The following is a 16975-nucleotide window of genomic DNA, read 5'->3' on the forward strand; positions in this document are numbered from 1 at the left end:
TATTCATATTATCTTTTATCCTTATTGCCTAGAGGTTTATAAAATATATTTCAAATATAAATAAATATAAATAAATATAAATAAATATTTTTGAATTATATACATACATACAAAAATAAATATCATTTAAAATTAATCTAGTGGAAAGAATATCCTATCTTAAAATTATAAAATTTAAACTATCAAACTACTAGAACATACTTCATCACAGAATGCATTTGTTCAGGTATACATATAAAAATCTAACTAAACCTTATCTTCAGATGTCTGTAATGATCTTGACAGATGCTCTCTTAATGTTTCTTCAAAATTTTCAATTGCCATTGTTTCTTTACAGATTCTTTCTTTTCGTTCTTTTTCAATATTTGCTACGTATAACGCCAATGCTTCGTTGACTTTTAAAAACTTGATTTGATTTTTCAGGATGGAATCCATTGACTTAGTTATAGATTCTAGAATAATAAAAGGATTAAAAGCAAGTTAATCATTTAGAATAAATAATACACAACTTTTAAAACAACAAACAATAATTTCATTAGTGCATTCCTTGTTTTCAAAGTTGTCATTGAAATATTACAATTATTCATAACCTATCATTTGGACCAAATTTATATATTCCAAATAATTGCATAATTTTATTATTGAAGATTATTTTCATTTTAATGATTTATTAAAGACAATAAATAACAATTATTAAAGTTTAAAATGGAGCTTGTAATACGTACCAATGGAATATGCAATTTCGTCTAATATTCCTTCATCCGAGTCTTTAAAATGTTTGTTTATTTGTTCTATTATATTATCCTTTGTATAATCTATATTCGAATATTTGTTTTTTATCGGCTCCATAATGAAAGCTTAAATATTTTTAAGAACGCACAGAGAACTAGAACGAACAAAGCTGTTATGCGAAATGGACATCTATTTCCCGCTAATTTTACTGACTATCAAATCAAGTACATATTTGTAAAAAATCAACCGTAATAACTATTAAATTATTTTTAACGTAATAATTCGTATATAATTTTCTTTAATATAAAATGAAAAAGGAGATAACAATATAAATTAATTTTAAATAATCATTACGATAAAGTATGGAGAGCATGAATTTAGTATTAAAATGCTCTTTTGAATTTGATAGTATATCCGTTGTGGCGCGAATATATAAAACAATTATTTTTATTTGAAATTAATTATGTTATTACTGGTGAAACTTATTGCAATTTTATATACTTATATACAAATATGTATAATATGAATGAATAATATTATTTTATAATCTAATTATTGATAAATGTAATGTGTTAAATAAAAAAAAGAATCTTTAAAAACTAGATCGTTCTACCATCTATTGAAAAAAAAAGAAACTTCCTTTCTACTTTCTTCTTATATTATTGGTAGATGGCGTACCATGATATTTTTTTGTGAATTTTAAACAAATTTATAACATAATAAAATGTAATTTAATTCAAACAAAAAATATAAATTGTTCAATCATGAATTACACAAATTTGACTTAGTATAAAAAAATATACTATTAGGTGTACAAATAAGTTTCCGCCGTTTTAATGTAGATAGCGCGGCGCGGAGTTTCCGTTAACTTTCGCAGATGATATCCTGCTTAAAAATTAGTTTGGACGTTTAAGAACAACATAACCTATTAATATTATTGATTTCATATTTGTAAAATATAATTTTTTTTAGTTGAAAATGTCCAAATTTAAGCCAAATAAGCGTCATTTGCGGGAAATATTAGTTTACTTCTTTAATATAAAGAAATCTGCTGCTGAGGCGCATCGATTGCTCGTACAAGCATATAATGAGGCTGCCTTGAGTGAGAGAACGTGTCGTGAATGGTTTCAAAAGTTTAAAAACGGTGATTTTGATGTAAAAGACAAAGATCGCAAAGGAAGGCCAAAAATTTACGAGGATGCAGAATTGAAGGAATTATTGGAGGGAAATTCGTCTCAAACACAAAAAGAACTTGCACTTACTTTAGAAGTCACTCAGCAAGCAGTCTCACATCGTTTAAAATCGTTAGGAATGATTCAAAAACAAGGTAATTGGGTTCCATACGAATTAAAACCGAGAGATGTTAATCGAGATCTAGATAATGTCTTCTCGATACAACACGTCTAGAAAGAGAGAGAGAAATGATTTATTTTTATTTTTATATTATATATGTACGTTTCAATCATTCCGAGAAAATAATTATTGATACACTCGGTTAATTTCTTAAAAGGCAACAATTAGTAAATCGAACATTCTATTATCTTTCTCAGATAGATATATCTATACTTATGTATTTTCTGTTCTTGATGATACGTATCTAATGATAATTAATTAGATTTGTACTTTCTATTGTTGTTTTTATCAAAATATTAGGCACTCGTAATTTTTTGAAATTGAAATGAATAATTGTATCTCGAAAAACAATAGAGATATCGAATGATCGATACTGCAATTTATGAGATGCAAGGTGATTCAAAGGTGACTGTGATGTAAAGAGGATAAAAAAAAGAGGAAAGAGAAAGAGAGAGACAGAGAAAAAAAAGAGATAGAAGCAACAAACAGTAGCTGGTCGAGACGCCGATTCACGGCGCCATTTTTTTGTGCCACCCGTTATAATTGCTGGGGCCTTGTCACTTTTGCCGTAGCTCGGGCCGCATGGCCTCCCCACATGCACTGAGGTATCTTGTTTCTAGGTCGCCCTGTACCTTCTGTCGGCTATCTCAAAGACATTAATTAAGATTAAAAGACGACAGAAAGAGCAAAAAAAAAAAAGAGAGAAAAAATCAAAATGGCTGACACGCTTCAATGTTCTCTCTTTTTTCATGACGTAGTAGGTCAAAACATGAACTAAATTCTTTTTTTCCTAGAAAAAAAATGTTAAAAACTTGTAATATTATAAATAAATTAATTTGATCAGGAGATACGTTTTATTACGTATTTTGAAGTCAACGTGTATATATAAATTTAGCAATCATTTGGTAAAGGGTCCGGTCTATAATGATACATTTAACGTTCCGTAAATAATGTCTTCTTATGTACACGTCGAGTTGATTTGCCCCACTGACCTAATTTTCTTATCGATTTTTCATATTTAGTTAGCAACGACGAGCAATAAGGATTCCTCGTAAATGTTGTCGATGTATTTATCGATAATGGTAAGGATAACGTTAATGTAAAAAACAAATACAATTGTCGCGCGTTAAAAATAATGGAGAATGTGTGAAGGCGGGAAATTTAAAAATTCCAAGAAGGTCGAGCAAGAGAAGGGAAGAAAAAAAAAAGCATAACTCGCCTACATATTTTACGCCACTTTCTTGCGTGTACGCACGCGTCCATATCTTTCTCTCTCTTTCACACTCTTGTACATTTCAAGGTCTTCGGGGGAAGGTCCATGCAACAGCAAAAGGAGTAGCAGCAAGAGCAGCAGCAGGAGCAGGAGCGGCAGCTCGTACGAGTTCGAACGGTCGTAACACGGTAGCCAACACGGTGGTAGGTTTAAATCATATTAAAGCACGTCCAGGACGCGCGAACCGTAAGCCTGGATTACGGGGCTACAGTCGGTTTCAACCTTCCTACATCGAACCCACAATATAAGCCCAACGTATTTCTATAACGCTGTAATTCGATCGTCTTAGAAGACCAAAGCGAGGAAGAAGAATAGATGGCAAGGGGAAAAAGAGATCCAGAGATCGGAAACTACGAGTGTGTCGAAGATTTACATATATATATATATATATATATATATATATATATATATATATATATACATAATACATGTTAGAAATTTAATATATTCTTTTTCTTATTAATTTTAAAAGATATATATACTATTATTTATCGAATCTGAAACCTGTGTCTTTTAATTAATTATTATTAGTAATTAATTAATGTTAATTTGACTAGGTCAGTAACGCCATCTTGGAGTTAACGATATATCGATGATTAATCGATTATTTCGATAATTTTCAAACTGTTTGAAATTCAAAGTAATTAAATAGTTTATATATTATTATACATATTATATATGTATGTATATATAGAACACACATAAGAGATAAAGCGATCTCGTGGAAAGTTACAAAGCGACGTGGGCAGTACGACGGTAGAAAATGGCGTGGGTCGTGACGGGTCCAGGTGGAACGTGTTTATACAAGATAGGACTCGATAAAGCATCGTCGATGCTAGCAAGAAAAATACCGAAAGAACGAAAGCGAAAAGATTTCTATTTTTCTCTTTTTCTCTCTAGTTTTGTTGAAGTAAATATTAATTCCATATTTTTGCATGGTTTCTTAAAATTCAACATAGTGTCTTGAGATATTTTAAATAGATTTTTGCAAATGGGAACTTAAATATTTTATTTCACGATATTTTTAAAGAAAAAGAATATTTTTCAAGACATAGAAGAGAATAATCGAGTATAAAGCTTGCGTTAGAGGTATTGAGCACGATTTTATTCCACCTACGCAGAGTTAGGGAGCTATTTACATGAGAAAGATAGAGATAGAATGATAGCGTGAGAGAGATAGATTATTCGTCGACGTTGACACGCGTGTCGCATTAAACGCTATCTTTTAATCCTCGTTATAATGTATCGGTCTTCTTTTAACAATGTCACGAATATGCTTATGCATTTTTTATTTGAATATTATTGTTGGAAGTAGCTTGAGTATTTTAATTCGTATACATACATGGTTCTAATTTTGAAAAACTTATTCCCTCTATTTCACAATTTTTATATTTTCCTCTTTTTTCTATCAACCATGTAGAGTATTATTATCATTAGTTATAAAGAGTGCAAAAAAATGCAAGAACAACCGTATGGTTACCTTCAGCACGTTGTGCGGACGTAAAGGATCATTCGTAATGACTGCAAATGTGAACGTAAGTCCGCGTAGTTAGGTTTTTCCTTCCTTGCATTTCTTTCATTTCAACCCGTGATTCCTTCTACGAGCCTTGATATAATTTACCAGCGGGAAGACTTTTTATACATTAGGACTCTTTCGACTTCTTTACACTGCGAAAAGAATTTTCATATATTATCTACGTGCATCTACACACATTCATATTAGTAATATATGCAATAAAAGAAAAGAAACAAAGTAAAAAAAAAAATGGAAAAAAAATGAATGGTGTAAGCGAAGAGGCAAAGAGAAATGACTATCCAATAGTAAGAAAGAAAATAAAAAAGAAGAAGAAAAAAAGAAAGAAGAAGAAGCAAGAGCCGCAGAGTCGCTCACAAAGCGCTCTGTGTTTACGAACTATCCGTGGCTCGTACGCACCAGTTGTAAATTACCACGTGTCCAAGACGTAATGCTCGCTTTTACTATTCCACTTTAGACCTGGTAAGCTTCGTGTGTCGCATTCACCCTTGATAAAACGCGCACGCTTAACTACCTATATATATATACGTACTTATATACATGCATAATACATACATTCAACTGTACGCACATATTTATATATATATATATATGTATGTACGAAGGAGGTAAGGTTGGTAGGAAGGATACATGAGCGAAGCAAAACGTTTAACTACCATAAAGCCGAGCCACGGTAAATCGGAAACAAGACTGTATAAAGGAGAAACGCGAGTAAGAAGTAGAGAAAATTGTAGGCACCTAGGCTTCCAAGGAGAAACGCTGGAACGCGCTCTAAGAGTTTATAAAATAATCGGCGAATCCAATGGTGTGAGCGTATATAACGTGGGCGGTTGTAATGAGGAAGATTTCTGAAAAGAGAGAAAGAAATATTTTCATTATAAAGTACTGACACTCGAATTGTTTTTTTAAATTTGCCGCGCATGTTACCGCTGTTTTAGTCAAATCAACAACTCGCAGATTATTTAAATAGTTGTTGATTTGACTTTATCGAAGTGATGTCAATTTAGGCGCCAAATTTAAAAAAAGTACAAAGCTATATGCATTTATATGAGTTATAAAATTGAAGCATTTTTTAAATTCTAATTGAATTTATCAAATACGAGTTCTAACGACGATTGCAAATGCAATTCCCTGAAACTTTCTCTGAAACAAAACTTGACATTCAAGTTGAGTATCAACCCTCCAACACAGAGAATGTCCTCTCCCCTTTAGCCATAGTAAAACAACGTGATATGAATTTTGTATAATCTCTTCTCCCATAAACCGTCTCGTATGTGTATACTTACCTATATGATCGTGAATTATGGAAAGAAAATGCAACGACGTGCTAGGCAAATGAATTGAAATCTCCCGATCGTTTTCTTCACTCGAACCCCTCTTTACCATACCCATTACATAGTTAAGTAAATCTCACGGCTTGAAATTCCGCTAGATATTACGTGAGAGAACAGTGATAATAATAGAGACGTGACGTTAATGAACTCCAAGCTAAACTTTTACCGGGGGTAATGTTTTTATTTATGGAAATCAGAATTTAAAATGGTCTGCCTGCCTGTCTGTCTGTCTTTCTATTTGTCTGTCTGTCCCCTCAACATCCTTCTCTTTGTTATCTCTATCTTTCTTTTCTTTCTTCATTTTCTCCAAGTCCTGTTATCTTTGAATAGATAAGAGGGTAGACACCGCTTACAACTTCATTGATTATTGTCTTGTAACCTGTAAAGAATAGAGCACTTATAATGAATAGAAATGTTTCCCGGGGATTCTGATTAGATTATTTAAACTACCAGATTAAAATAGTGTATAAATATACAGGAAGATATTTTGCAAGAAAGGGAGAATGTGTAAGAAGTCAAAGTTAAATGCAAGGTGATAAATACAAAACCATAAATATGTATACCACAGTGATACCACAAACCCCTTCCCCAATGGCTGTGATATTTCTTCTCTTTCTCTCTTAAGAAAGCAATAAGAAGGATGTTTGAGAGGAAACGAAAGGAAGGTAGAGGGAAAAAAGGAGTAACAATTTACGAGTCCCCTGAATTTACGATTTGGCGGGTGGAGAGAAAGGAAATAAAGAAAGGATGAAATAAAAAGCAAAAGAAAGAAACAAAGAGAAAGAAAGAGAGAGACGGACAGACGGACAAAAAGAAGTAAAAAGGAGAAAGAAAGAAGAAAAGAGTCTAGTGGTGAAACGAGGTGGTTAACTCGTACTCGAGAATCGCTTGGTAACTTCCAAGACTCCGTGTCGAGTACTCAAAGAGTAAACTCGAGAGCAAGAGTGAGAGAGAAGGATAGAAAGAATACATGATGATAACCACGTGGAGTCAGAGTGAAGCCGTAAATGGTAACGCGAGAGGAAGATGGGACCAGCAAGCAAGCAAAAGGGGGTAGAAAACTAGGTGAGTGTGCGAAATCTTCTCTTTCTCTTTCTTTCTTAAGAGATCATTCGATCGCAAATTTATAAGATTAAACCGGTTCCCTTAGTTCTCCTCTTCGATGCTCACGATCTTACCTGGGTTACTGCACACCAACGTAGCCAAAGTAAATTTAACAACTGTGTGCCAACGTTTTTATCTCTGTCTGTCTGTCTGTCTGTTTGTCTACCTGCCTGTCTGTGTATATTTGACACAACGTAACAAACAATATCGTGGATAAAATAATATCGTTTAGATGTCTCTCGTGTTAAAGATGACTCGACAAAGGTAATACTATTTGGAAGTAACAATGCTCGTTTTCGCATGGGAATTAGTCATTATTTTCAATCGTATAATATTCAATTATTTATTTTTTCTTTTTCAAGGTAAATAAAAATTTATTCAAGATCATATTTAAAACAGTATCGAATGAATTCTAATTTATACAAAACCGAACGCGTTCTCCAAAACGTGCTTATAAACTGAACGTTTCTGATAAGTTTAGAGAATAAAAAAGAGAGAACCTATCTCTCGGGGAACAACCTTTTTCTGTCAACGTCAAATCGAAGGAAAAAAAAAGAAAAAATAAAATAAAATAAAAGACAAGTTAAAATAGAAAAAGAAAAGGGGAACCGAGGAGAATGATCCAAGAGATCGAGACTTTCGTGAATCCGGATCCGTGGGTCGAATCCGATCCAGCATCTCGCGTGTCGAGACACGCTTCGCTCAACTGTGTTCCTTCCCTCTTCCCTGTCCCTCTTCCTTGTCCCTCTTCCTCTCCACCTTCTCACTCGCTCTGTCTTTCTCTCTCTCTCTTTTGTGTATTCTTTCACGGTCCCTCCAGTCCCTCCTGAAGAGTTTCTATCTCTTTCTTTCTTCCTCACTCGTGTGTTAAGTCCACCATCTCGCTCTTTCTTATTCTGGATTGACCAGTTGTTCCTTTTGTTTTTCACTAACATGAGTGAGCAAGCGAAAGAGAGAAAAATAGACAGGGAAAGAAAAACAGAGAAGGAGAAAGAGAAAAGAGAAAGAAAAGAACTGGATGGGTGTACGAGAGAGGAACTGAAGAGAGAACATCTCTTGAAGAGGACCGTATTTTCTCTCTTTTACTTCCCAAAGAATAAGAGAGAAAGAGAAAGAGAATGCGAGGAGCAACAAGAGCAACCGTGACGCCGTACAAAGAGAGCAACGGATCTAAGGAAGAAAAAGGAGGAAAAAACGGGCCTTCGGGGCAAACGGAAAAGGATAGGTCGTTGGTTTGGTTGAGAGGGCAGAAGAGAAAAGAGTGAGAGAGAGAAAGAAGGAGAGACATGTATATATACATAATATATATATAGGTATAGTAAAAGAAGAAGGAGAAGAAGTAGAAGAAGAAATAAAAGGAGAAGGAGAAGGAGAAGAAGAAGAAGAAGAAGACTCCAGGGATGTAAGGTGCAAACCTTCGTGCCTTATGCCGACTGACACGGATTTGATGATCAAGAAACTAGTTCTCATAATATTTGACAATTTAGAAATTAGTCCCGTTAGATCATTCATTATTTTTTCCTAAACATTTTGTAATCTTTCATCTATCCTCGCTCCTTATTCTTCTATAATGTTTTTCAATAAAATTTGATTATTAAAATGAGAGTTTTGATCTTACAGTTTTATCCCCAGAAAGTTTCCAAAATTTTCAATTTTCTCGCTCATCTTCTTGGTGGATCATTTTATTCTTCTTCTTCTTCATATTCTTTTTTTGTTTTTAATGCAAACGTATCGAAGAAGCACCGGCTCGCATCTTCATGTTACTCTGTTGTCGAGAACGAGTTTGACTTGAAGTTCGATCGAAGACGAGGGACGCACAGCGCTAGCAAGAAGCAGATACATACACCGATCGGACCTGAAGAAAAGGAACGACCCATGTAATTGATCTCGCTCAAGCAACGAGATACGAAGTGTTAAACTTATTTCGTTGCTCTTATCCGATCGAAACTTTGGCCTACTTTTCTTTTTTGTTTTGTATTATTTTTTTTCTTCTCATAGTTGTTATAGCATGTTTTTGTTTTTACAATTGTTATATTAATTCAAACAATTTCTCGAAATGAAATAAATCCAGCCAAGATCCTTCTTCGTTTCTGTAAAAATATTGTTACATGTTAGTTATACATTAATATAATTTTTGTAGAAGATTACAATAAAATTTATTTTATTTTGATTTTATTAGATAGAGAAAATGAGCTACGTTTTTCTTTTTTTTTCCACATACACGCATACTTAAGCAATTTCACTCGCAGAAGATATTTTTCTACTCTTCATAGAGGTAATTACGTTAATCCGTAAACGGGAAAATAGTTGCCGTGCGCTATCGAATGCATCGCCAGGAATATATGACGCGATCAAAGGTCGGCATGCAAATTACGGTCGGTTAAGGCGAGTTGCCGCATTACGGTAATTACCGGTTTTGTTAAGTACAGAAATAAAAGATCAAAGAGAGATACGTTATAGTCCTATCGCTTTGTAACAGATAAATTGGTATGGAATAATTGGAAAGAAAAAGTTTTTCCCTTTTTTTTATCAACCCATAGATAGTACACTGATTTAGGGTCCTTTGATTTCATTTTGATTCTTTTCTTTTCGCTAATAAATTCACGAATTTATATTGTAGATTTTTAAGTAGAAATTATCTCATGTTCAATAATTCAATAATTGTTAAATGAATGAGATTGAAAGTGATCTCATTCGAAGATACTGAAAGAAAATATTTAATTAGACAAATCTTTGACAACTTACATCGATTAATTTTGTTTTCTTAGAACATTAAGTGCTTGATTGATTGATAACGAGAATAAAATCGATGTTTCATTTTCTTCACGGGGATGAGAAGAGGCATATAAAAAGAGGAGATATCGTGTAGCAAAGAAAACGTAAAGCCGGCTGTAACGACGGATGTGGTTGTGGCACGTCTTCCATTTCTTCTCTGTTTCTCTCTCTTTTCTTCTTTCTTTCGAGAGATATGTAACTTGCACGTTCATAACCGCAGTGCTTCAATGACTTCCGTAATTTGACTCGTCACCTGCCTGTCGTTCGACTTAAATTCATTCGATGTGAGAAGAACAGAGAGAAGCCAACGAAAAGTAGAGCTAAGTGTAACGGATCTTCACGAACGTTAGACGTTTAACAGTTAAAACGGTAACATTTCAAGTCATCTTCATTTCCATGAGACGTGTTTGGTATCTGTAATTTAAATATATTCATTTTTTAGTTTAAATACTGCTCTATTTTAATTAAAAATATGTTGTATTGTTTAAATCAAATGTATTTTGATTTCTACGACTAATTTTATATTCATAAATAAAAAAACTCACCCTGCATAATGTATTTAAAATATTGACATATACACATACATATATGCCAGCTTTGTATTATTCGCAAATAATTCATATCATTTATATAAAGAACCACCTTATAATCGTTATCGATAATACGTGACGATAAGTTCTCGCTGGTATATAGAAAGGGAGAAGTGTCAAGATGAGTCTTGGAATACAACTGGCATGGGATGACTTTGTGATTCTCTAGTAGGAGGTGACGCGGTCAGGACGACTTCGGTAATGGGAGGTAGATGAGTAGAGATTAGCCGTTTTACCAATCCTTCTTTTTTTCTCTTGTGTAAGATAGAAATGTACAAAATAAATTTTGATAATTTATCATATTAACGACTACGTCGTTCTAAAAATATTTAGAAAAATATATATTAGGTTCACTATCCTAACTCGTTGACCATCAATGGACTTAGAATTCATTGACCGTGCACTTATACACGAGCACTCTATCTCTTTCAAGATAATGTCTATGCATAATCAAACAATTTAAAATGTTCCAGTCTGTTAATCAATCAAATTATCTCACTAATATCAATAAAAAATCCATCTACAAAAAGAAACATCTGCAAACAATAAAATTGTGAAGAAACAAATTACTTTTGCCTACCTAAATAAATTTTCTCGGCTTTACCAAACATCAATCTTTGTTACATATAATTTATCTACTTAAAATATATGTAAACTAAAGAAATATGTAAAATTTCTCTCTGTCAGTTGGTCGGTCCGTCCCTGTTTTACAGCAAAGATGGTGAAGAAGAGTGTGAGGAGTAGGAGAAGGAAGAAGAAGAGGAGGAGGACGGTGGATGAGGAAAGAAGAGGACGAGAAAAAAAGGCAGAACTGGCAAAAGGGGCAAAACCGCTCTCTCCCTTTCCTCCTTCTCTTCTCCTCTCGCCCCGCCATTTCTTTTTCCAGTTTGCTCATCTCTCTCTCTTTTTCTCTTCGAACTCCTCCTCTTTTTCTTCCCTCCTCCCTCGCCTTCTCATCACAAGACTCATGGTGTAGTAATGGTACAGTATGGTAAGACGTAGTACGATGCAACGTGTGTGCATCGACTTTCGCCGCTTACGTGCACGTGTGGCTACTCCAAAGCGTCGTTTCTTCTTTAAAGAAGATGAGCAGAAGGAGGAGGAAGATGAGAATGGCGTAGTGTTGAAGAAAGCAAGCTGATAACCACTCGATGTCAAGGTCCTTTTGATGGAACACTCTTCTTTTATACGCATTTCTTATCTTCTTCATCTAATTTATGAAAAAGAACTTTTCTCGACATTTTTTGCCTGTTCATAACAAAATAAAAGAAAACAATTATTATGCGTTATAGAAAAAATTATTCCAGACATATCATATGAATCTGTAATAGTTTAAATTGGTACGGTATTATTTTTGAAGTTAAAAAAAAAAGTACCAATCTCTCTAATGAATCTTCGATAAATATTGAAGTAAAGAAGAAGAAGAAAAAATAAGCATTAGAGAAGTCTAAGAATGTAACTTTACAAATCTTTCCGAATCTCTTTTTGCTTCTTCTACTGGTTACTGTTTAGAGCAACAAGAGATAGAAAAGAAAGAGAGAGAGAAGAGACAAAAAGGAATAAAATAAGAAGGAGAGTAGAGGGAGAGATGCGGAACCGGAGAGAAAGTGAACCGGAGAAGAAGAAATAGAGAGTAAAGAAAAGGGAGAGTAAGAGCAACAGCAACCGGTGTGTACTGCTGACCACTGCCTCGCAAGATTCAGAAAAGAAGAGCAGAACGAGACACCTCCGGGAAAATGGAAGCAAAACAGGAAGGAGGAAGAACAGGAAGAGGGGGAGGAAAAGGGAGAAGATAATCAAATAGAGACGCACACGAATGGCGAATATAAACATAGTGAACAACGACTTTACCTTCAGGCTTCTTTCTTCTTTCCAACTTCAAAGAAAAAGAATATATAGTAGCTTCTATATCCTTGTATTTCAATCGTTATATATATATATATGCACCATAATATCCTTTATTCAGTAACTTTATTACATCCTTCCCATATTGTTTTTTCCTTATTCTTCTTCACTCTTGCAACAACCTCTTAGCCTACGATTTCAAGAAACCAGATATTCAAAGTGCTTTCTTTACGAAGTAAGTAAGTACATTACTGATTGTGAGCCTTGTTTGTTATTTGTAGGTAATATCGAAGACTATTACTTATCCTTATTATTATTATTATTCGAGAAAATAGATGTAATTTAAGTGTCTTCTTGAATGAGATTGTTAATCATCAAGAGAGATTTGTAATTTCATCTCATTTGAGAGATGATTGCTCTGAAAATTACTGATCCTACTCGGATTCTTTTCAGCGTTATCACATTAATCAAGATCTGATTATCATTTTATAATATTAATTAATCTATTTATTATATCTTCGTCATTTTTTCACCAAGATCTTAGTGGTACCTTGATATCTGAAGAATAAATAAAAAGAATAATAATTCAATAAATGGTTTAATTAAATATTTCTAAACAAAAGTATAAAGGTGTAGCAGGCAGATTGAAAGCTTACGAAGAGAGTATCTCCGGTAGGCAAGAAGAAATTCAGGGAGCTCGAATTATTAAAGCACATCCTCTTCTTTTCTTCAAGGGGAGGTAAAAGGTAGAGCGAGGGACAATAAAAGAAAAGAAAGAGAAAGAGATAGAGAGAGAGAAAGAGAAAGGGTGACCGGTGCTAATACGAAAAATGGTAATCGACGTCAACGTCGGAGATCGGAACTGTTGATTTAAATTGCCTAATTGTAAGTTCCCTTCTCTCGGGGAGAGCTCTCTTGGCAGAAGAGATCGGTAGTCCTGTTGCTGCTGTGGCTTGGCTTCGTGCCTGCCGGTAGCCGTTGCACGTAATAGCGTTCGAAACGGTGAGAAAGGGGAGGAGGATGAGGAAAAGAAAGAGAAGAAAGAGTAGAAGGAGGAGTTGAAGGAGGAAGAGGATGAGTTACGTTGAAGAAATAAAAAGTATAAGAGGAAGGAGAAGGAGAAGAAGAAGAAGAAGAAGAAGGAACAGAGAAGAGAGAAGATATTACGAGAGAAAGAAAAAGAGAGATAGAAAGAGGACAAGCTTGGCTGTTAAAAGAGGACAGGTTTGCAGAAGTCTCCAGGAGGTACCAAGGAGGAGGATATCAGAAGAGGAGAGATTAAAATCGTCGAATCTTGCGATGCCCTCCTCTTTGCTGAACAACCCCCCACTGATCCTGAAATCATTCTTTCCTTCCCCCACATCTTCTTTTCTTCGTTCTTCTCTCACACTGACAGTAAAACTTCTTCTACGAAGAGAAAAAAGGAGTATATGGATACAATGTAAACTTGTGTATGTTAGGTTGTAATTAACTCGACTCTCTCTCTTCTTCTTGACTTACTACGTAGCATATACCTACGTTACAACGGATGGAAATGATGATTTGTTATCGAATCTTCATCGTCTTTCTTATTTTTTATAATTCCTTACCTTGTCAGACGAACGATAGTCTGAAAGAAATAAAAGAGTCGATTAGAATCTTAGATGGTTATTTTTTTAATATTATCTTTTCTTAAATCGTTTTATAAAATATAGACGACGATAACTCATGCATTTACGTATTTTGTTAAAGGAGATAAAAAAACAAGGTCGATGATCTGAAACATTAACCTACATTTGCTTATTCAACTATATTAAAAAATCAATTCATACACCCTATAATTCCAATACTTTCGACTTTGTCATGAATGATAAATAAAAAACGACTTACTATGTATAATTTCCCATTAAGCGTACGGAAAGGTTAAAGTATCTCAATACATAGCAGCATAAGACCTTTAGCCAGGTTTCAACATCGTTTCTTTTTACATCCTGCGTTTCAATGGCATTCTCAGCAGTAGTAATACAATGTATATACTTTGTAAAGAGGAGGAAGAAAGGAGAAGAGAAGGACGTTAGGTTAAAAATCCTCTCGTATGGAGTCTTGATTTGACGTAATCGCCTTTACTTTAAGTTGAGTAGCCAACATACTACCAACCAACCAGCCAAGACACACCTTGTAATATACTTGCAGAATGCATCTCTTCCCTGTCTTTTTATCCGTCTACTTTTATCCTTTTCTTCTTCTTCTTCATCGTGTTCTCTCTCTCATTTACCTAGAAATCCTGTATAATATAGGATTCTCATCGCGTTGCTTTTTAAAGATTCTTGTTTACTTACTTTTTTCTCATTCATCGTTTCCCGAGCAAACAGAACACCTACGTTAGCTGGTATTATTTTTTACATAAAGATCAATGGAATTCATTCGATTCGCGATTAGGTCGATTCTCCTTCTTCCTTTTTCGGTTGTTTTTCCCGCCATTCACATTCTTGGTAATTTTGTTCGAAAGATATTCACGCACAAGCCAAAGGCCTCCTTTATATTCTAGATCTGTGGCCTTGTTCGAAAAGAATTCGGATGTGTTGCGTAACGTTGTGTTCGATCTAACATTCCAAGAGCGTTAGTGAGATGCGTTTTCTATAGGCAAAAAAAATATTTATCTATTAGTTCTCAAATATTCAGATTTTAATTTAGTTAATATTTCTTCATATAATAAGAAGTACTATAACAAATTTTATCTAATTATTATTTAAAATAAAAGAACAAAAAAAGAAACACGACCCGCGAAACTTTTCAACAAAAGCATTCAATTCGGCTGATTTTGAAAGGATTTAGTTTTGTCGCTAAGCATTTAAAGTGGACACTTTATTACACGGACGAATATTCGAGGGGTGGTAAGAAAAAGAGAGAGAGAGAGAGAAAGAGAGATCCTTGGCATTTCACAGTTGTGATTTACACGTCGTAAAGGGTACGAGCAAGACTCCTCGTGAGCGTGTTAATACGCGTGCTTTCAAGAATGCTTGCGACCACTTTTCTCTCGTATGCGTGTCGGTTATGTCGTAGACGAGTAGTATAAGTAAGTATGTATAGCAGTATAGTGACGTCACTAATGCAGGCTTTTACAAGAAGGTCAGAAAGATCATATGGTCGCACGAACGAGGGAAAGAGAGAAACATAGTGTTAAAGAAGCTTTTAGAAATGTCATGCAATTCTTTGCTCACATCTGAAATACTAACAATAAGTTTGGACTCACATATCTACAGGGTGAGTTAATAATTACTTTCATTTAAAGTACACGTAATTTTATATTTGCTACAAATAAAAAATATATTTTAAATAAAATGTTAGGTTTAATAAACGGATAAGATGATTGAAATATATTATATGTTAGTATTTAAATAATTTTGGAATATATAATAAAAAGGATTTTTTTGTTGGAATACTGAGTTACTATTGACTCACCCTATATATTATGTTTATGTATATATGTTGACGGATATATGTGGATAATAAAACGTTCACAGTCTCGAGTTTTGCTTCTTGAAAAGGCTAAATTATGTGCTAACATAAATACAGGATTAAATATAATTTTCTGGAGAGAGAAGAGCGTTATAAGGAAAGAAGTCATTTTTTTAAAAGAGGATTTACACCCTCTTCTCTTCTGGATAAACTTATTTTTTGTATTAAACTTTGTCGTCCGATTGTTTCATCATTTCTCTCTCTCTTTCCCTTTCTTAAGAATTACGGAGAAGTCGCATTGAAAAATTTCTCGAGCACGAGGCCGTGGCGATTCAATTAACTGCGGGTTAATAATGGTCACGGTGAGAGAAGGAATCCTGACGTCTCTTGGAGATGAGGAGGACGCTCTCGAGAAATAAAGGATCCGAAAGAGGATCCAAAGAAGAATAAGAATAAGAATAAGAGGAATAAGAAGAATAAGAAAAAGAAGAGGAGGGATTCTCTCCCTCGCACATACCGCTCGAACCATGTACGAGAGATTTATTGGCGTACGGATTTGCATTTTAAATATGCGAAGTGGTGTGCTGGATGTTAAGCTGCCTCAAAAGAATATTCACCCTCTTCGACCTCGTCGCCATTATCTTCCCTCTTTCTCGCTCTCACCCTTTTATCTCTCCTCTCTTTCTTATTATTTCTTTTTTTCTTCTTCTTAAGGGTGCATGGGTGTTCTGGTGCAAGATTGCAAAGATTTCAGATTATAACAATAAATGGTCTTAATTATACCTTCATAATAACATATTATCTTCTTTTTTATCTTGAAAGGTACAAGTTATATTAGAAAATCCTTTTTTTATTATGTTCCTATATATCCTATATATTTTATTTTGTTATTGATTATCCTAATCATTTGGTTAGGCTAGCAGTAATTCAGAATACTAATTAGCATTTGAAAATATGCCCTCGTATGTTTAATAAATCTGTTTGATCTGCCGAGTAA

At 34.1% G+C, this 16975-nt stretch overlaps 3 long non-coding RNA genes across 4 annotated transcripts; 1 reads left to right on the top strand and 2 right to left on the bottom strand.

Moving 5' to 3' along the window:
• Positions 1–4441: 4441 nt before the first annotated feature.
• Positions 4442–13345, bottom strand: LOC122515842. 2 transcript variants are annotated; one of them, XR_006303387.1, is made up of 9 exons: positions 13197–13345; positions 12547–13098; positions 10651–11943; positions 10076–10519; positions 8949–9420; positions 6179–6605; positions 5631–5740; positions 4839–5026; positions 4442–4763 (listed from the first exon to the last, which is right to left on the bottom strand). It is a non-coding gene; the product is annotated as an uncharacterized LOC122515842 (long non-coding RNA). The 2 variants fall into 2 exon arrangements; XR_006303386.1 differs by having other exon boundaries at positions 4442–5026.
• LOC122515847 lies at positions 6538–8589 on the top strand. The gene is made up of 3 exons (XR_006303392.1): positions 6538–7291; positions 7377–7594; positions 7693–8589. It is a non-coding gene; the product is annotated as an uncharacterized LOC122515847 (long non-coding RNA).
• Positions 13346–13662: 317 nt separating the features above from the next.
• On the bottom strand, positions 13663–16796 carry LOC122515846. Its single transcript, XR_006303391.1, has 4 exons — positions 16762–16796; positions 14859–15156; positions 14410–14794; positions 13663–14149 (listed from the first exon to the last, which is right to left on the bottom strand). It is a non-coding gene; the product is annotated as an uncharacterized LOC122515846 (long non-coding RNA).
• Between the last annotated feature and the right edge of the window lie 179 nt (positions 16797–16975).

Source organism: Polistes fuscatus, unplaced genomic scaffold (genome assembly GCF_010416935.1).
Source record: "Polistes fuscatus isolate 324 unplaced genomic scaffold, CU_Pfus_HIC Scaffold19, whole genome shotgun sequence".
In the NCBI taxonomy this organism is placed as follows: Eukaryota; Metazoa; Arthropoda; class Insecta; order Hymenoptera; family Vespidae; genus Polistes; species Polistes fuscatus.